This window comes from Ischnura elegans, chromosome 9, assembly GCF_921293095.1.
Source record: "Ischnura elegans chromosome 9, ioIscEleg1.1, whole genome shotgun sequence".
Lineage (NCBI taxonomy): Eukaryota > Metazoa > Arthropoda > Insecta > Odonata > Coenagrionidae > Ischnura > Ischnura elegans.
Window position 1 is genome coordinate 100,981,394 of NC_060254.1, and position 19,122 is coordinate 101,000,515.

The 19,122-nt window shown below is 38.5% G+C and overlaps 1 long non-coding RNA gene across 1 annotated transcript; it reads left to right on the top strand.

Moving 5' to 3' along the window:
* The first annotated feature begins 5,613 nt into the window (after positions 1 to 5,613).
* Positions 5,614 to 7,846, top strand: LOC124165628. The gene is made up of 2 exons (XR_006866271.1): positions 5,614 to 5,820; positions 6,453 to 7,846. It is a non-coding gene; the product is annotated as an uncharacterized LOC124165628 (long non-coding RNA).
* Positions 7,847 to 19,122: the final 11,276 nt, after the last annotated feature.

A 19,122-nucleotide genomic window follows, 5' to 3' on the forward strand; every position in this document is an offset into this window, starting at 1 on the left:
TCTAATATTTTTTCACGGTGACCTAATTGGGGTGTCAACTGCCCACAAACACAGCTGCGGGGGTATCGGGTTTCGCTTGGGATCTGCGGAGGAGGGAAGGAATGGAAGCGCTGCACAGTGGGCTAGAATCGAAAAAAGCTGGCCAAAACCTCAAAATCAATTTTTTTGAGCTAGGAAATTGAAACTTCGCATACACATTCTCAAATAAATTGTGCATAACTTCCCAGATTATTTTGGTCCTGTGTTTACACTTTAACAATATATGTGAGGTCAAAGTTGAGCAAATTTAGCGAAAAACGACCACCCTCGATTTTTTCTGAAAATTGCCGACTTTATCCTCGTGCAGTGGTTTGATAAATAGATTTATCGACAAAACTGTTATACCATCTTAATTGACACTTCTTATTCTTTCATTTGAAGGGTTTTTAAAGATTTTGTTTCATCAATAATCATAGATACATAACAAAATGGCGGAGCCTGTTTTCAACCCATTTTTTCACATAAACGTAGAAAAAAAGTAGACATTGTCACCGGCTTACACTAAGTAACTTATATCATGTCGTTCTTTGAAGCTTCTACATTGTGAATCTAAAGTCAAACCTTGCACCAATTTGCAACCCCGAATTTTAAATAGTTTTTTCGAACGCACGGACGACACCGGTTCTGGCCGGCGGCGGCGGAGAGTACGGCGACGCGGCAAGCGGGTGGATGCAATATGGTCTCATTCACTTTTATGTGTGGATAACAGATATATTAGTGACAGAAAATAATCACCAGAAAGTAAAATTTATAAATATTGCTACGAATGACTCTCATTATGCAATCGCTGGGCACTGCAAGAGGTGCACTGAAAGGTTTCCTTCTTTGAGTGCATTCCATGGGGAATGGACTTAAATCGCGTGCTTTAAGTGGGGAAACGGACTCTTTCATTAACAAACAAGCTCTATTTCTAGGCAAGAGCCTTCGATGACCCATAGCCTCCACTTCCTAACCCTCCATACATATTTAAAGGCCTTCTGACCACGGTCGTTTTACAGTATTGTTGTAGTGCCGAGCCCTTCGAACTTGTTTTTGGTTTGAAGTTTGAACTCCTGCTAGCTTTAAAAGTTTCGGAAGGCATATTACTCACATCAAATAATGTATTCTTCCTAAGAAATACAGTTTATTTTAATGTATGCCTTATGCTCAATTTAAAGTATTGATTTAAATCTCTTACCTATATATCAACGTCATTATTCTTATTAAACTGCGCTGCTGACAAAATGATTATTTTTCAGAAATATTTTACCATACAAACATAACATAAACAAAAGCAGCAAAATTTACACTTTTCCCAACTGATATACTGCAATTATCACTGTCAGCAATAAAAGGTTACTGTTTTTCATTCACTATCTGACGAGTTTTTATCACTTTCACTGTCTGAGCTAAAGCATTGTTTTCCTTTTTCATAAACAGATCCATTACATTTTTCGGCAAGCTGTGTGTTTCCTCCAGTTTGATTGGCGTAATTTTTGTCATTATCAGTTATGATATTAGTAGTTGTCTTCGGAATAAATCCCTATTTGTGGCCACTCGTGCCATTTTTCTAGTCAACCGTTCACGGAACTTTCTCACGTCCTTATACCGTGCCTATATCGCTTCCCCTGTCAGTTGTCGCAATTAAGAATGGACTCTTTTGCAATGTCAGCTCCTTGAATGAAGACCTTATGTACGGTTGGTGGCATACCATAATTGTATTTAAAGCGTCAGTGTGAGAGAGAGAAAATTAAATTATTTGGAGAGGAAATCTAGAATAATTGTGATGACTTTTGAATACTTGTGCCTGTTTCATGCTTGGCCTAAGGAACAGCATTTTTTACCTAAACAAGAAGGCACAAAGGTGCTCACGAGCAATAATTCATGAGACATAGGCCCTCGTTCCCACGTGTGATTATATTGCGCATGTCCTAACTGCTGTCAAAGCCGTGTTTGCAAATTTAAGTGCACTTTATATGCGACGCGAAACTTGGAACTGTGGAAATGTACGTTAAGATTCGATTCGCAGTAAGATGCAGAACCATTTTTGGAAACTTCTTATATAACCTCTGCTACAATAATTTCACTCGGGTAAATGAAATCATATACTTGCGTCACTCTCTCATCGCTGGGGTTAATATTATATCCCTGGCATTTCAGATTTTCGAAGACCCTTGCACCGAAATTTTGTGAGCTGCATGGACACAATTACTTAGTGAGAGGGCCTCTTAATCTGACATAACATAATACTCGGGGTTGCATTTTATCCACTTGGCAAGAGTTCTTGCCTCCGAGGATGGTCACTGTATCTTCCTTTTGCATTCGTTTTCCTCCTAGTCGTTCTCTTCATACAACCCTAAAAACATGAATTGACGTCCATCTGCACTGGCTAAACTAGAGCAACATGTAAATTGTGCTGCATAAGGAATAGTTATTAATTGCTTTAAATCAAGAATATAAATTAAATAACCTTACTGGATAAGAATAATGAACTCTTCAAGCACCAAGACAGTACTTGATTTGGCAAATTTCGGCAAAATCAAGTACTGTATTGAGCCATTTTCCATCACGTTTAAGGAATATATTATCTGTTATTGTTAAAAAGTTTATTAGTTAGTAAAGCACGCGATTTAAGTCCATTCCCCATGGAATGCACTCAAAGAAGGAAACCTTTCAGTGCACCTCTTGCAGTGCCCAGCGATTGCATAATGAGAGTCATTCGTAGCAATATTTATAAATTTTACTTTCTGGTGATTATTTTCTGTCACTAATATATCTGTTATCCACACATAAAAGTGAATGAGACCATATTGCATCCACCCGCTTGCCGCGTCGCCGTACTCTCCGCCGCCGCCGGCCAGAACCGGTGTCGTCCGTGCGTTCGAAAAAACTATTTAAAATTCGGGGTTGCAAATTGGTGCAAGGTTTGACTTTAGATTCACAATGTAGAAGCTTCAAAGAACGACATGATATAAGTTACTTAGTGTAAGCCGGTGACAATGTCTACTTTTTTTCTACGTTTATGTGAAAAAATGGGTTGAAAACAGGCTCCGCCATTTTGTTATGTATCTATGATTATTGATGAAACAAAATCTTTAAAAACCCTTCAAATGAAAGAATAAGAAGTGTCAATTAAGATGGTATAACAGTTTTGTCGATAAATCTATTTATCAAACCACTGCACGAGGATAAAGTCGGCAATTTTCAGAAAAAATCGAGGGTGGTCGTTTTTCGCTAAATTTGCTCAACTTTGACCTCACATATATTGTTAAAGTGTAAACACAGGACCAAAATAATCTGGGAAGTTATGCACAATTTATTTGAGAATGTGTATGCGAAGTTTCAATTTCCTAGCTCAAAAAAATTGATTTTGAGGTTTTGGCCAGCTTTTTTCGATTCTAGCCCACTGTGCGCTGGAACAGAAGGAGGAGAAAGAGAGACTCGAACAGCGCAACAGTGCAGTGGCGCAACTATGGGAGGGATGAGGGGGATAGATCCCCCCCAAAGCCTCAGAGAAATAAAAATGTAAACTATTGTCTAGTTTTGACATATAATAGGGTAGTTTCCTTCATTGAAAGAAACGGAAGGCATTGATTGCGATTCGTCACCCACCATTAGTGTATTCATAATATACAAATTATTTCGTTTTAGAAATACCGGTTTAGACGAGTGGCAATGGTCAATTTTAACCGCATTTGAAAACGGCCAGCTTGGCGCCCATGCGATGCCACTCCACGTGACGTCACAGGGTTTCTAGTTTCTATATGGGTAGATAGCAGTTTTACATCTTTTCAGATTACCAATGCATGTATGAGGCACAGAGCTCAGGGAAACATGTCTTAATAATCACCGATTAAAACTGCCTAAGGTCGGAAAGTTTCCTTCGTTTGATAGGGTATTAATAATCCTTATTTAAGCCAAGCACTCCCTGCTAGCAGAGCACTCTGCTTCCTGCTAGTAGCCTGCGTCGTATCAGCGCTCAAAGCCTCGCTCCAAAGGCGAGGTAAATAAATAAAATATAATAAATAAATAAAACAGGCAATAAAATATACTTCAGGTTATATAACCTGAATATAACCAGTTTTTATCATCATGTTTTAAAATCAATTACTCCTTCAAAATAACCGGTTAACCAATCACTGGTTTTTTCTCATTGTCGTAAGGACGGTAAATAACCTCGCTTCAGTGAATTAAATGAAAGTAAAGTCGGACCACGTTTATTAGATGGCGAGCCACACAATCTCATCAGTCTCTCACGCGAGAGGAAGTCAGTGATGTTCCTGAGCCTCTCTCTGTAGCGCCTTCGTGGCGCTAGGCTTCTCGCATCCCTGGCGGTATTGACAGTGGCCTCAGCTACAGTGGAGGCAAGGCAGGAGGAGTGTGTCCAAAATCGAATGACTGGTGTTTGTTTCTGCTGGGAGAGCAGTGGATTATTCTTTTGTTCTGTAAAACGTACGTCTGTTGTTTTTTCAACTACGACGCAGTGATGCAGTCATAAATAGTAATGTAAACTCTATGGATGCAGTAGTAGTGATCTCAGAGTAAGGATGGGGGAGAGTGCGCTTTGGCTACTGCGCACGTAGTCAAGATCCCGCATATACAGCATATACATCCCACACTTCCCACAATTCTTCCCACAAGGGATTCCCGCACTACTTCCCACGATCACGTGGTAACCATGTTGACTACAAGAATCTGCTACTGCGCAGCCTGAAAGCGCCCTCTACCCCAATCCTTACTCTGAGGTAGTGATGGGCAAAGTCGATCATTTTAGTGATTCAATCATTTTGACTCGAGTCACATTAGTGATTCAATCAATTGATTCAATCATTATGATCGAAAAGACTCAAAGGAATCAACATCGAAAAGACTCCAAGGAGTCATGATTGAAAACACTCAAAAGGAATCATGATCGAAAAGACTCGAAAGGAATCATGATCGAAAAGACTCAATCAATGGATGTTATAAAACAGTTTGAATAATTGAATAAATACTGCCTCATCTGCGAAGAGCATTGGTAACGCTGATTGCTATCCATATTATCATTTCATATACTATTTTGATTGTGAATTCCTAGATGAGTAAATTAGATTGCAAAAATGAAGGAAGTAGTGTCATGAAAATATTTGGGAAGGCAAAACTGCCACTGCAGTTTCTTAACACTAATAAATTAATTTCTAACTACATATCTCAAAATAGAACACAAAATACACCACACACTATGCATGAATCTGATCTGCAGGATAATTTTATGAACGGCACAATAAAATGTAACCATCTTTAACTTCTCCCAGACAGCACAACCATTTGTATACAAATGGTAAATCTTTTGTACCTTTACAAATTGTACCGATTTTTGTAGTACAACTGTATTACAGTTGCATTCAAACGTCTTGTATACAGACCCGCCCGGAAAACAAAAGAACGATGGAATACGTATCGTCGAACTTGCTAAAACTCACTTTCCTGATACCTCGTTATGAGAAGTGCTGAGAAGGTAGATAGAGTTCTTCTTCATATTTTCTGGTTCGCTTTATAGATTGCTTTGACCCCTCGCCGTGTTGGATTCTTTTTCTCTCGGTTTTGCCCCCCTGCTTCATTTGGTTTGGACTATTCTCACGATTTTGACCCCGGCTTCGTTGTGATTTTGGACTCTTCGTTGTTGTTAAACTACGGCTGCGACAGTGAAATACTGTATTATTTCCTACCATTCTGCGATATTTAGTGAGCCTTAATAGATTCTCAGGTCATCTGTGCTACAAGCTCCCGTGTCAACTCTAGAACCCACGGCTGTTGTTTCAGGTAAGTGCTGGCATTCAATGATTTAATCGATGCATGCATACAAATTTTAAGCTTGGAAAGTGGTTCTGCTGTAGAAATTTTAGGCATATTGATAATGCAGTTAATGTACTAGTGACGTGTTGCTGTCTCGTTTTATTCATTGTTTATCGCTACGGATATAATAGTCAACCTAACATCAACACAACATAGACCAAGGGAAGCCAGCAAAAGTATAATTTTAATGAATGGAATTCGTGAGGCAAGAGAGAATTTTGGGGGTTTACTACATTTTCGTGAAAGTCAAAGCTAGGTCACCCAATCTTGTGAAGACTTGAAGAAGTGCCAATTTCATTTTTTTAAATTTTCTCCCGTATAAAACTCCTGATGCAGTTTTGTGGTACATCAGTAAATGTGATGATAAGGGAGGTTTGTTATTAAGGTATTTGGAATGCAACGAAATTTTAGGTAATTTGTATTACCCCATGGAGTAATAACTTCATCTTTTGACTTATTTCTCTGGGGAAAACCAAATACCCTAAACTGAATAGAGGAACCTATTCCTAAATTAAATGCTTCAGGAGTTTAATATAATTTTCAAGCATTTTTCCTATATACACCAGGGAGTAATGATAGCATTTCCTTTATCTTTACAGTTTCTGCCCGGAGGAAGGGACTTCACGAGGGCAAGTTGTTTGTCCGAGAAATATCAAAATGGTTGAACCAGAGTGCTTCAGAAAGGACAAATAATAAGTTAATGTTCAATTAATTTTATATTGCTTTGCTACAATTATTAGCATTCTTGCATCATGTACATGCACTTTGTTTTTAACTTTTTGAATTAGAATGTAGTAGGAGTAGTCCATATCCATTCAGGCAGCCTAAGAAAAAATCTTGCCTTCATACCTTGTATGTTATTGAATTTAACATACGTCGAACTTCAAGACAAAGTAAGTGGTAAGCATTTTTTGTTTTGTCCAAAAACATTTGTGGCCCGAGATACATTCCACCCAACATGAACCTGCGGGTGCTATTTTTCACTTGTGATTTTGGACAAAATACTAAAATGCTCAGGAACGGTTCAAGATAATATACTTATTTCTGTTTTTTTTAAAGGTAATAATTTTGTGATTAAATTTAAATTGAAAATTTGTGTCCACATTCTCTTGCCGAAATTTTTTCATAAAAACATTTTTTCTCAAAAATTCTAATCCCTAAACATTGCCAGTTCAAATAGTTGGTAAGGTTTTTGAAGTGACTAGCGGCACCATCGGAAATAATTATGATATTTTCTACCTGTGATTGCAGTGGTTGAAGAATTTTGTTAATTGCCAACAATGCATGTGCTGATTCATGTCCTCTGCCATCACTTATAACTGCTACACTTGTGGCCTTGTTCTGAAAATATGTCACTCCTGTAAAAATTTAAACTTGGTCATTACTCCAGTGATATCCTTGAACTTCTTGTGGTAGAATCACTGACCAGGTCTCAGCAAAATCAAAGTGAAGCACTTAACGTGCAGCTTCTATCCGTCCCTACTCTTCTGCAATGTGTTCTCGTTGCATCTTCTTCAGATGTTGGTGTGTTACTGCTTTTTTTGTCCCAAGGTATCGTTAGAAAATTATTATCTTTCAAATAAAACTGAAATTAGCAAAATATCTTGAACTCTTGCTTAGATATGAGCATTTTAGTATTTTGTCCGAAATCTAATGTGAAAAGTAGCACCCATGGGTCCATGTTCGGAGGAATATATCTTGGGCCAAAAATTATTTTGGACAAAACTAAAAAAATGCTTATTACTTACTTTGTCCGGAAGTTTGACACATGTTAAATAACATCGGAGACTATGAAGGTAACCTCTCTGCCTGAATCGATTTGCACTGGGCCAGGATGATTATTTTTAAGTGTTTGTCCGGGAAGTTAAGCTAAATTGTTTGAGTGATTCAAATTTTTTGTCTGGGAAATATCAATTGAATGTACCAGAGTGCTACAAGAATGGAGTATGTTTATTTTGAAAGTGTTTTGACCATGAATAAATCATAATGCAATTATGAACTTCAATTTTCTCTTTTCAAATCCTCATCAACCTGTTACCTTCAATCTGTTTAATTTTACTGCTTAGATAACACTAGAGGGTATCAATGAGCTGGGAGTGCACTAAATTCAGTGAAACTCAAGGTATGTGGTATCCTGGAAGGTTACTTGGGAATTTCATGATTCTATACGCTGGGAAAGCCTCAATCATTCTTCAGGTAGGTTGTATGTTCCCTGAGACTCCCTTTCCAGGAAAAATGCCGGCTAGTCATGGGCTACCATTGATTGCGAGTGTTACTGTTATTTGTCAACAATATTTTTTTCATTGCATTTGTGTTGGATTAGTTATTTTTGGCTTATATTATTTATGTTTTATGTGTATGGTCAACTATTCTGATTTTTCAATCAATTTTCCTCATGCTTTTTCCTGAAGTTTTTTTTTCAGGGAAAAGGGAACTTGCATATATTTCAGATGTAATCAATAGCCCCAAAATTATATAAAAATATATGTTTGCATACCTCGGTGAAAGTTTTTTTATTATTTTATGACGTGGTTTGCGATATTTAATGCATCAAAGTTCACGACAATTTTCAAATGCAAGTGAGAAGCGAAAACGCCCGATGATTGGCTGGTAGAAAAGTGACGTCATAGTTCAGTACGAGGCACGGCGGCACGGCCATAGTATAGGTTGCATACTTGAATACATGCGACGGCGTGGTTATGATTCATTTATTGAAGTGCAGACTTATCGGAGTTGTTCATTGTGACTTCAGGGCTATTATTTGATCTATTTCTCCTCCATTGAAAGCGATAGATTGCGTAAAGATGAAGGCATATGGTTATTCTTAGGCTGATCCTAGCAAGCTTCCTGTTACTGATTCCATCATGATAACAGGGTATTTTAGTGAAACTGTAGACTTCGTCGGCTCGGAAAGTCGATGCCGAGAAATGGAAAGGTAGCTGATGTGCATCTGTAATGTTTTATAGTTCATAACAAAGTGAGACTTGCGTATAAAGCCGATGTCCCACGGTCAAATTTGCGTCAAAATATTTGCATCAAAATTTGATGCAACTGACGCGCACCCTGTCCCACGGTCAAAATTTTGTCCAACTGGCTTTTGGTCCTATCGTTTGTACAAATCACCGATTTGTACAAATGGATAGGATAGGTTCTAAATTTTCATCCAATTGGATGAAACCGACTAATCACAGAGCCTTTGACAAAAAAGCATCGCCAAGCGCTGACACATAGGCCAAATAGGTTAAACTTATTTATCGTCTGCATGAGTATTTTAATCAATAATTATGTATATTATGGACACAAAAATAAAATTTGTTGTATTCCACACAGTATGCATTAAAAACCCAACCGGTTTCCACCTTTTCAGGTCGTTATCTTAATCGTAAACCTCTAGATAAGGACCTGAAAAGATCGAAACCGGTTGAGTTTTTTCATTAGTATTGTATGGAATACTAAAAAGCTTAGTTTTAAATTTATAATATCAACATACCACGAAGTGAATTCACAAAACATTATTTCAAATATATATATACGTTCGTGATCGTCTATTTCATCGCCTGGTGTGGCCCTAAAGGTAAATATGAGCAAAAATTTGTCTTCGTGATAGGCGATGGAAGCTCTCAACTAGGAAATCCGTAATAATTAGTTGATCTTTAATAGAAAGGAAGCGATATTTAGAATCGCAATACCAGGAGGGATGTTTTGGAAATAATAAAAGATTTACTTTAGGTATCGAGGCCGAATTTTACGCTTTGTGGAAGGCATACAATGCGAGCGAGCAGCTGGAGAAATGACTAATATGAACTGATGATTGTACCTATGGAACACTGCAGCTGCCCGTTTCTATTACTATGATTATCGGATAAGGACCTTATTTTAGAAACTGCTAGATTAGGAGAGAAAAATGTGATTTAAATGCACGCTTACAGCACTATTCATAACATCTCCTCAACCACAATGTCCATCATTTATTAATAACATTTTCCACGCGGGAATAAACTGCCTCACGTTTGTATCCTGGCGTTTTATTCTGCCCTCAACCTTGCAGATAAGGGACATGAAAATATCCTCACTTGTCAATTATTATCGATAATAAACGGGAACATCGGCGACCAACTCCTTCTCCAACATGTTTAGCATGGTTATTCCAACGCTTTCATACCCCCTTTCCAGCCAAGGCCAAGTTCAGCATTCCTTTTGTTTTCTTTTTTTCGCATCTTTAATGTTCAAGAGGCCTGTTCAGACAATTTCGCCTGCTAAAAAAGAAAGAATCCTCCACCTCTACAAGTTTCCTAATTGTTTACATAAATATCGTCTTTCGTTTGTTTTTGATCAAAATGAGATGCATCGTGGGACACCCTCAGTCCAGTTGTATCAAAATATTTGCATCAAAATATTTGGACAAACATTTTGATGCAAATATTTTGACGCAAATTTGACCGTGGGACATCGGCTTAATATTGGCGAAAGCGTATACTCATGTGTATTATTTTGGCAGTCCGGTAGAGTCTTATGGTGAACTTATTTCCACCTCGAAGCTGTCGATGATACTTTATCTTAAAAATACCTTGCCTGGAGGGCGACAGGAAGCTCTGAGGAAGCCAGACTATTAATGTTTCAATTTAGTAGCGATAATATAGACGAACTTCCAACACAATCTACCATCTTGTGACTAAAAACCCCGAAGCCACTTCCTATTCTGCAGAAAGAATCGGTCAATCGCACTTCGATCAATATAATAAACACAACGTCTTCAGGTGTTAATAAGTTACTTTTGAAATGAAATACTTCCTAAATTAGCATTAAAATGTGCATGTTTTCCAAACAGAGTCTTTAATACATTTTGGGAGCTTTTCTCACGATATATCTGAAACCTTCTCAGACAATCAACAGGCGAGCTCATCGTCATTGCGATCGGTTGTCACTTAAAAATTCCGTATCGGAAATCCTAGAGGGATGACTTTCGACGATGACCGTGATCACCTGCACTCTCACTATCACTGGAACCCGTGGTGAAAATATCATCCCAATCCAATATCTATTTGGTTTTAACTGGGGAAAGAGCAACATAGAACTGCACATTCTTTGGGCAACTTTGGGTTTGACTTTCCCTCAAACACACCATTTCCCCTGTGGTGCACATCAGTCCTATCTTTATACGATGGCCTGACAACCTTTAAATGGATCCTTGGTTTATCCTGACAATCAACTAAATGGAAATTGCTGATCCACACATGTCCATTCTTATCTCCATAATTTCCAAATCAAAGGCCGCGGAACATTCCTCTTGTGACTCAACTTTTTTTTGAAAAGCAAGCAACGGCGCAGAATAAAATCAAAGAATGCTGCGATTCATTTTTTGTGACCACCTCTGGATTCCATTCTTTTTCCATCTACAACTTCCTTCATCTTTCGGGGTAAACTATGGGACAAGATAATGTTTAAATATTTTCATTAATTTATAACAAAATATAAGTTCTAAAAATACCCAAAAGCCATTTTATTAATTCGCACTGATGAGTGTAAATTAATGTGGAAGATGAATGCTGTAGACGTAGTAGTTTTCCTAGGTTGAGTTGCAAATTTCATGAAATTGACAAAACGGCTAATTTTTCGGTGCGCGGAGTCATTTATTGCACTGACCGTGTCTACATTTTTCAATTTTTTTGTAATAAAATAAATCAGAATTTAGGATAAAATTTCCTTTAAAATGACGTATAGTTCATTTTTATAGCATGTAGTGAAGCCAGGATATAAATTTGCAAAGTACAGCGGCACATCATTTTGACGCCGACAGTATAGAAGAAAACGCTGTCTTCTTGGCTGGCACTCGAATGCATGAGGATCAACGTTGCTCTATATTTTCATATTTCCTCCCTTGATTTTAAACATCATGGAATTTTCTATGTCCTTCCGCAGGGGCGGATCCAGGATTTCTTTCTGGAGGGGGCACAAGCAAAACCGTATCCAGGATTTTGTTCTGGGGGGGGCACAAGGATATTTCATAATACAAAACGAACGCAATGATAATGGGACCGTATTAAAAATCATGCATATTTTAAAGGCCTGTTCACACGGTACATTATCACGTACGGGTTAATGTCTGAATGTATGAATGCGAAAATGAACGCCAAAATGCACCGTGTAACCACCCAACTTGTGCATGCACAGAAAATAAAACCTGTTCTTGGTTGGTTCATGCATTCGTACATGTTCCGTTCCGGTCCACCAAAATTTCACTCAAACATTCACGCAAACGTACATTAACTCGTACGTGTTAATGTATCGTGTAAACAGGCCTTTAGGGTCTGGGGGGGGGGGGGGGGGGGGGCCCCACGTGCCCCCGTGCCCCCCCCTGGATCCGCCTATGTCCTTCCGTAACTGAAATTGAACAAGTACCTTAATAATTTGAGTCCATCGTAACCATCGAGAAACACCTATCTCGATTTTTGGTGTGAAGTTGAGTTTTTATTCTAGGGCGGCCGAATTATCGAAAAATCTCAGTTTCAAGTTATTCAGCCAATTAAATATGGAAATATTATTTATATTAAAGTTATCTTCGCTCACATAGCACACGGGTTTATCATTCCGTTTATTATACTCTTATTTTTCCGCAACGCTCATCCCGACAGACGGCATGCATCGAGGCTTTTCTTCTAATTTCCTCCGTGGGAATGCAGACGAAAATTTTTTCTGGGGTGTTATTGCACAGAGGAACAATGCACCACTTGTAATTTTTCCTCATTTCACCCGTGTTCTCCTTTAAACGCAACGTGGCTCTTCCAAACCTGCAGTTACTGGGCTTGGATCTTGGACTCGTACTGAACTATGACGTCACAGCCAAAGATTAGTGGGGGCGGTATTTTTTAGCCCGCGAAACTCGGGCGACTTTTGGGAGTCATTTTCTAGGGTATAAACTGAATTTTAAGCGGAAAAAAGTATATTGCGGTACTAAGTGTTTACTGTAGTATATCAGCATACTGTTTATAAAAGGTATGCAATTTCCCTAATGCAGACACCCCCTTTACCCTAAAAATTTATTTTAAACGAATCTATTATACTATAACCCTGAGGTTAGGCATACCTTAGTGAGGATACTCCTAAGTGGAAAAATTATTTGTCTTGTCCTTTGATTTTTTATGCCTTGTTCGCATTTCCCTTGTAATACAGTTGCAAACACATGATTCATCAGATGTTATCTCCAGATCCATAGTTAACAGTTTCCCATTCATAGAAGACTGCTAACTATGGATCTGGAGATAACACCTGATGAATCAAAATACATAAATAAATCAAATCAATAAAAACAATTTGTAAAAGTTTCGTATTTTTCCCTGTAATACGAATATAATACAATTGTATTAGAGGACATTTGACACTGTAATACAATTGGAATACAAATGGAATACAAAGAGTTCCATTTTGTAATATGATCGTATTGTGGTGGTATTGCAGTGGTATTACAAATCTTGTGCTATCTGGGCTACTTCTTAACGTTCTCCTACAGGAGTCATCTTAATATTTTCCTTTTACATGTATTGGTGTAATTAATACTGATAACTGCTGGAAAACATTTAAGAAAAAGATTACACAAGTATTCAGTTGTTCATAACATAGTATTTAATTTTCTCACAACTATTTCTGCCCTGACGAAAATAGATCAAGCATCGATCGTTCCAAATTTTGAAACAAACCGGAAACCGGGATGATTGATATGAAACCGGAAGTCGGAGTGATTGATGATCGACTTGTTTAACGAAATGAATCATGAGTCATTTGATTCACCTAATGATTCAATCTTTTTGATCGAATCGTTCATGATCGACCCATCACTACGCAGTAGTCTTCTCCCAGTTGTATGGAGAACATGTCGTTTGGTGTGATAAGTCGTAATAAAGGTGTGTAAAACTACTAATGTGAGCAGTCATTGTGAAAGAACAGAAGGTAATCAACAGCACTGGCCGGGCGAACTGTTGACAGCGTGCGACAACCGGGTTTGGCGAGTGTGCGCCTGAAGTAATTCAGAATATTTGCTGGTTGTTTAGATATAACCAAAAATAACCAAGTACTCGTTCCATTTCAACTTGAGACCCTTTGAAAAAAACCCTTTCACAGCGATAGGTTTTCCCCGCGAGTATTCACTCATTCGGTTATTTCTCTCCCGCTTGCCATCGGCTAATTCAACGAGCACTCGTCGCTTAGGTCGTAGCCTACGTTATTCATAAGGCCGTCCAACGTGAGCTGAAAACGGGCAGAATGAGCATGTCTGGAGTTAGTTCCAGTTGTCGCCGCTGGCGCTGTTTTGAGAACAAAATTCGTATGGGAATGAATGGCGAACATTTGAAACAGACGCGATTTTTGTCAAAATTAGTTCTCTTTTCGTGATTATGCTAACATTTACCATATTTATTTAATTTTGGCCTTTATTTTTTGGTATTTTTCACGGAATAATGTTTTCAAAATTATAGGAATTTCCGACAAAGTGATATTTTCCTAAACGCAGGTGCTGTTACTTCTTCCATGTTACAGTGTCCGTTTCATTTTAGCATAATCGTCCAGAAGTGGCCTAAAATTTTTTTGTAATATTACACAAAGCAATACCGGGTTTGTGCATTGCTTACAAGCAAATTCCTTCAGAAATCTTGGTAAAATGAATGTCAGTAATTGCTCTTCAAGTAGCTGGCGTTGCAGAAAGAGTACTGCCCGAATACAAAATTTTGCTGTCAAGTTTGCGCACTGCTTACACTGAGAAATATGTAAAGTTTTTGCTAGGATAACAATCTATCTATGATCTATTCAAATGATTCACTAATAACAGTGAGGGAGCACTTTTTTGACATGCGGCGAGAGGTGCCAGACACCCTATACATTCAGTTCTCTCCTCTGCGATTCGGACTAGGTAACCCGCCACGAAAGCTACTGCAGCTTCTCTCATATATATTTCAAATATATAATCGATGGTCACTTGGGGAAATTTGTTAATAATAATTAATTAACTATCAAATAATTAATCAGTCGACAAACACTTTTTCAGTAACCTTACCTGGAATAGGTCTACTTAATATCTCGAGAAGATCTTCCGGTTGCGTTGCAGGAGTTTCATGGCCCTTAGAAATGTCATTGAGTTTCCTGATAAGCAACAGTGATTTGCAATCTTCAGAGTCATTTACTCTATCGCAGAGAGGTAGAAAGTTTTGAAATTCAAGTTCTTGACATGTTTTCACTGTTTTCCTGCTGTCGGTAGAGTAACTTGACGAAGTCACTGGAAACGTTTACTCCGTCAGATGTCAGTCTACGGTCAAGAAACTGATTTCTCATGTTCTCAAGGGTGTGGCTAGAATCGTAGCTAAGGAATAGAGGCCGAAATGGGGTCACAAGGCGCGCAATGGTATAGTCTTCTGAATGAACGTTGGCCATCTGTGAAAATTCCCACAAAAAATATAATTTAACTAGTTTAATAGAGGAATACGTTTTGCTCAATTCCACCCAGTTTTATTACAATTTTACGCTATTTCTTGCGGAAAAAATGACGTGATACTTGCCAGGACCCCCCTCCCCTCCACGTGAGATTGGGTGAGAATCGGTTCGACCCCCTAGGTCTAGGTACGCTGTTTCTTGCGGAAAAAATGACGTGATACTTGCCAGAACCCCCCTCCCCTCCACGTGAGATTGCGTGAATCGTTCAGGGGCAAGCTTGCCCCTGAACGATTCACGCAATCAACCTGCTGCGTGAACGGCGGTGATATATCCATGAATTTCCCATGAGAAAATATTCCTCTGAACCGGGAATCGAGGCTGTGATTTTGGATTTCCAGGCCACTGAGCACACTTTCTTTGATTCCCGTGGCAATTGTTCCGAGGCTCATGGTACAAGATGAGAATGGCGGATCCATGGGGATGGGAGATGCTTAGGAGTCGTAACATACGCTATAGATAAAAATTGAAATTTTCATATGTCACTACTTTGACGTAAAGCAGATAGCAAAATTTTCCGGCAAATTTACCAACTATAACGAGTCAAAATACAAATTATTTTTAACCTTATAGGGCCTATTATGACGCTTTGGCATTGGTAAAACGATCTACTACGCCTGCATAATATAGTGTCTTTTTTATCAATGAATTAGTCTAAAACAGCCGTTTTTGAGTCTGGAAAATCCTAACTTTCAAAATCCCCGAACCCCCCTTCGGCTAGGGGGAAATTCCCCTGGTTGTGTAGTAATTCACGAAGATAGGCCCCCCACCTAGTTGGTGCAGATCTATATCCGTCATTGCTAGATTTTAAACCCTTGTGGTTCGTCAAGGATAACGTATATAACGTAGGCTACGCTTAGGTAATAACCGGCCAAAAGGTTTTTCGGTTGTCAAAAATAACCGGTTTTAATGTGCTCTGTGGCCCGTAGAGGCGCAGGAACCATCTCAGCCAGAGGCCAGAGGGTCGTGTGGGTCGTGTGGCAGCCGCTGTGCTGGTAGTTCCAACGGTTCCCGAGAGAGTGCGGGAATCAGGAGTCAGATTATTTTTCTCAGGTTATTTTTCAGTTAAGCCAAAAAATAACTTAATACTCAGGTTAACCGGCGTATAAAAAACAGGTTTTTAATTGGCTAACCTAATTATAAAACCGGTTATTTTTGCCCATACTACCCATATAGAGCTTCTAGAACCTCAATGATCGTGTCTACCCGCCCGAATACGATTTTGCAAGGATCCAATTTGCTTTTTGTAAGGTAAGGAAAGCCATATTTTATAACGGTAATATTTTTATTGATTTGAAAAGTAATGTTTTGAAAAACATAATTGTTTGAAGCGATGCATATTCATTGTAATATTTGTGTATTTGGCGCTTTTGATTGGCGTGAACTGTAGTATTTCGGTCTGTGGCGCATATGATTTGTGTTCTTTAAAATATCTACCTTGATGTTTAAAAATTGCGATCAAGATAAGTATTTTTCGTAATAGTTTACAGCGTTTGGCGTGTTAGATTTGCGATGACGTTGTGAATGTGTATTCACTTTAATTTATCTTTTTATTTCATATGATTTTGTATATAACTGTATGCAATGCTCGGAGGTATAGAAATAGTGTAGAGCCAATTTGGTTAACCAACATATTTGCGAATTCACATATCTTCAGCGGTCTCCCGGGAATGTTCATTCCGTAATTGCTCTTTTTTGTGTGCGTGGATTTTTTCATGTGCTGAAATTCCTGCTAGCAGCAATACTTGGTTTTGTTCTTTATTATTCAGCATTAATATCTATTTTTCTATTCTGTTGGCCAGGGGCCTAAGTCTGTAACTTCGTTTTCTCCCGAGTTGGGAGAAAAGAGACTCGTGAAGCTCCAGTTTCATCCAACTGAAGTCTGTAACGGTAACGGAGAAAACTTTCTCCCAGTAACGGAGACTCTGACTCTCCTGGAGAGTATCTTTCTCCCGACTGAAGTCCGTAACGCGATTTGGAGAAACTGACGCGCCCTGGACGGGAGCTTCGGAGTCACCCGCCCGGGACCCGGCGATTCATTTTCTCCATAGGAGAAACGAGGAAAATACCAATGGCGGACCGTTGTGGGCGATCGTACTGCGGTTCTAATTGTATTCTAATATGGTTTTTTACGTATTTGTGACAAAATAGAACACGAAAATGCATTCTTCAAGTTAGGCAGGCAACGTATGTAGTGTAATTAGTGACAAGGATAGAAATTTTTGTATGGCTGCATTTGCAAGGAAACTACGTGCAGTGAACTTTCATTGTGCCTCTAGTATAAGTGAACAAAATTTGTGTCCTTAGTGAACCCCTTAGTGAATTGATTGCACATAGACGATGAAGTAAAGAGTGAAGTGTGTTGTGAATGTAACATCTTCGACGAAATTATTTCGCACGTATATTACTTAGGCTACGAATCAACTGTATACATTACGATGAAAGGTATCTAACTATTGCGAAGGGGATATGTTTCTTATTTGAACTAGTCTTACTTTAGGGATACATCGAACGCCTGTTAATGTTCATTCGTTTGTTCGCTTCTAAGTTCTGTTTGATTTTATTACGTATTGCATCTATTACCAATTCCCAATTCGTTGTGAGATGTGAGCTTGGCAATGTTTACATTTCACGCATTTCGTTGTGTTGTTGTTTGTTTTTGTTTTGGACATGCTACGGTGAGAGTGATAGTGAAATTCGAAGTTTGTTGGTGTTACAATAACTGGTTTAGCAATTTGTTTCAACCTATTCATTTAATTGTCTTCGCAATGTTAATGTGAAATAACGTAATCTGATTCTAAGTCGTTAGTGATGAGTAGGAAGTGAGGTGTAAAGAATCCTTTCGAACTTCAAGGAGTGCAAATTCTTTTAGTGTGTGCAAAGTGATTGGAAAACCGATTATCATGTTTTATTAGTGTTACATAATAGTGTTTTATATTTATTGTGAGCCAAGATATTTATTGAAACAGTTGATTCCGAATATAATGATTATAAGTATTAAAAAGATAGAAATGTGTGCGTTGTAATGCTGTATGTGATATGATGAGCAATAAATATGTACAAGTAAGGGTAATTTTGCTTTGTTTTCTCTATATATACCTCTAGAAAACCATTTTCCCCATGTTTTCGCTATTCTACGCTGTCAGTATTTGAAATTTTTAAAAGTAGCGAGGCAGGTTGTTGTGTTTCCTAAACTATAACATTTTGGGAGATTGTAACATATCCCAGACGGCACAGAACCCTCCGTATCTAATTCGTATGTACATAGTACCCATTGACTAAGGGGATACTATGCCGCTCCGTCGCTTTTCGTCAATGGATACATTCCATTCGCGGCCTGTCGACGAAGCGCGTACGCAGCATGTGAATGTCCGCTACTAAGCACGTACGATTGGATACAAAGCGCGCAGGAACACGGCACTCAGGCTAATCTCAATCGATTAGGTCGAAATTAGTTATATCGTAACTCGCACGATCGAAAAATGTATCGAACGCAACACAATCGATAACTACCGACCGTAGCGAGAACCTTGATGCGAATCATTATGAATTGTAAGTTCTCAATAGGTAAATAACACCATATCATGAATTCTAATTACCATGAAAGACTCACGACCGACAAAGTTTTTGTCGGTTGTGAGTTTTTCATGGTAATTAGAATTCATGATATAGTATTATTTACCCATTGAGAACTTACAAAACTTACTCGGCCACTTAAATAACTCTGCGAAAAATGAGATTCTCAAGGCTAATTCACGCATCCCAAGCATCCAGAATTCTTAAGTGGCTCGTACT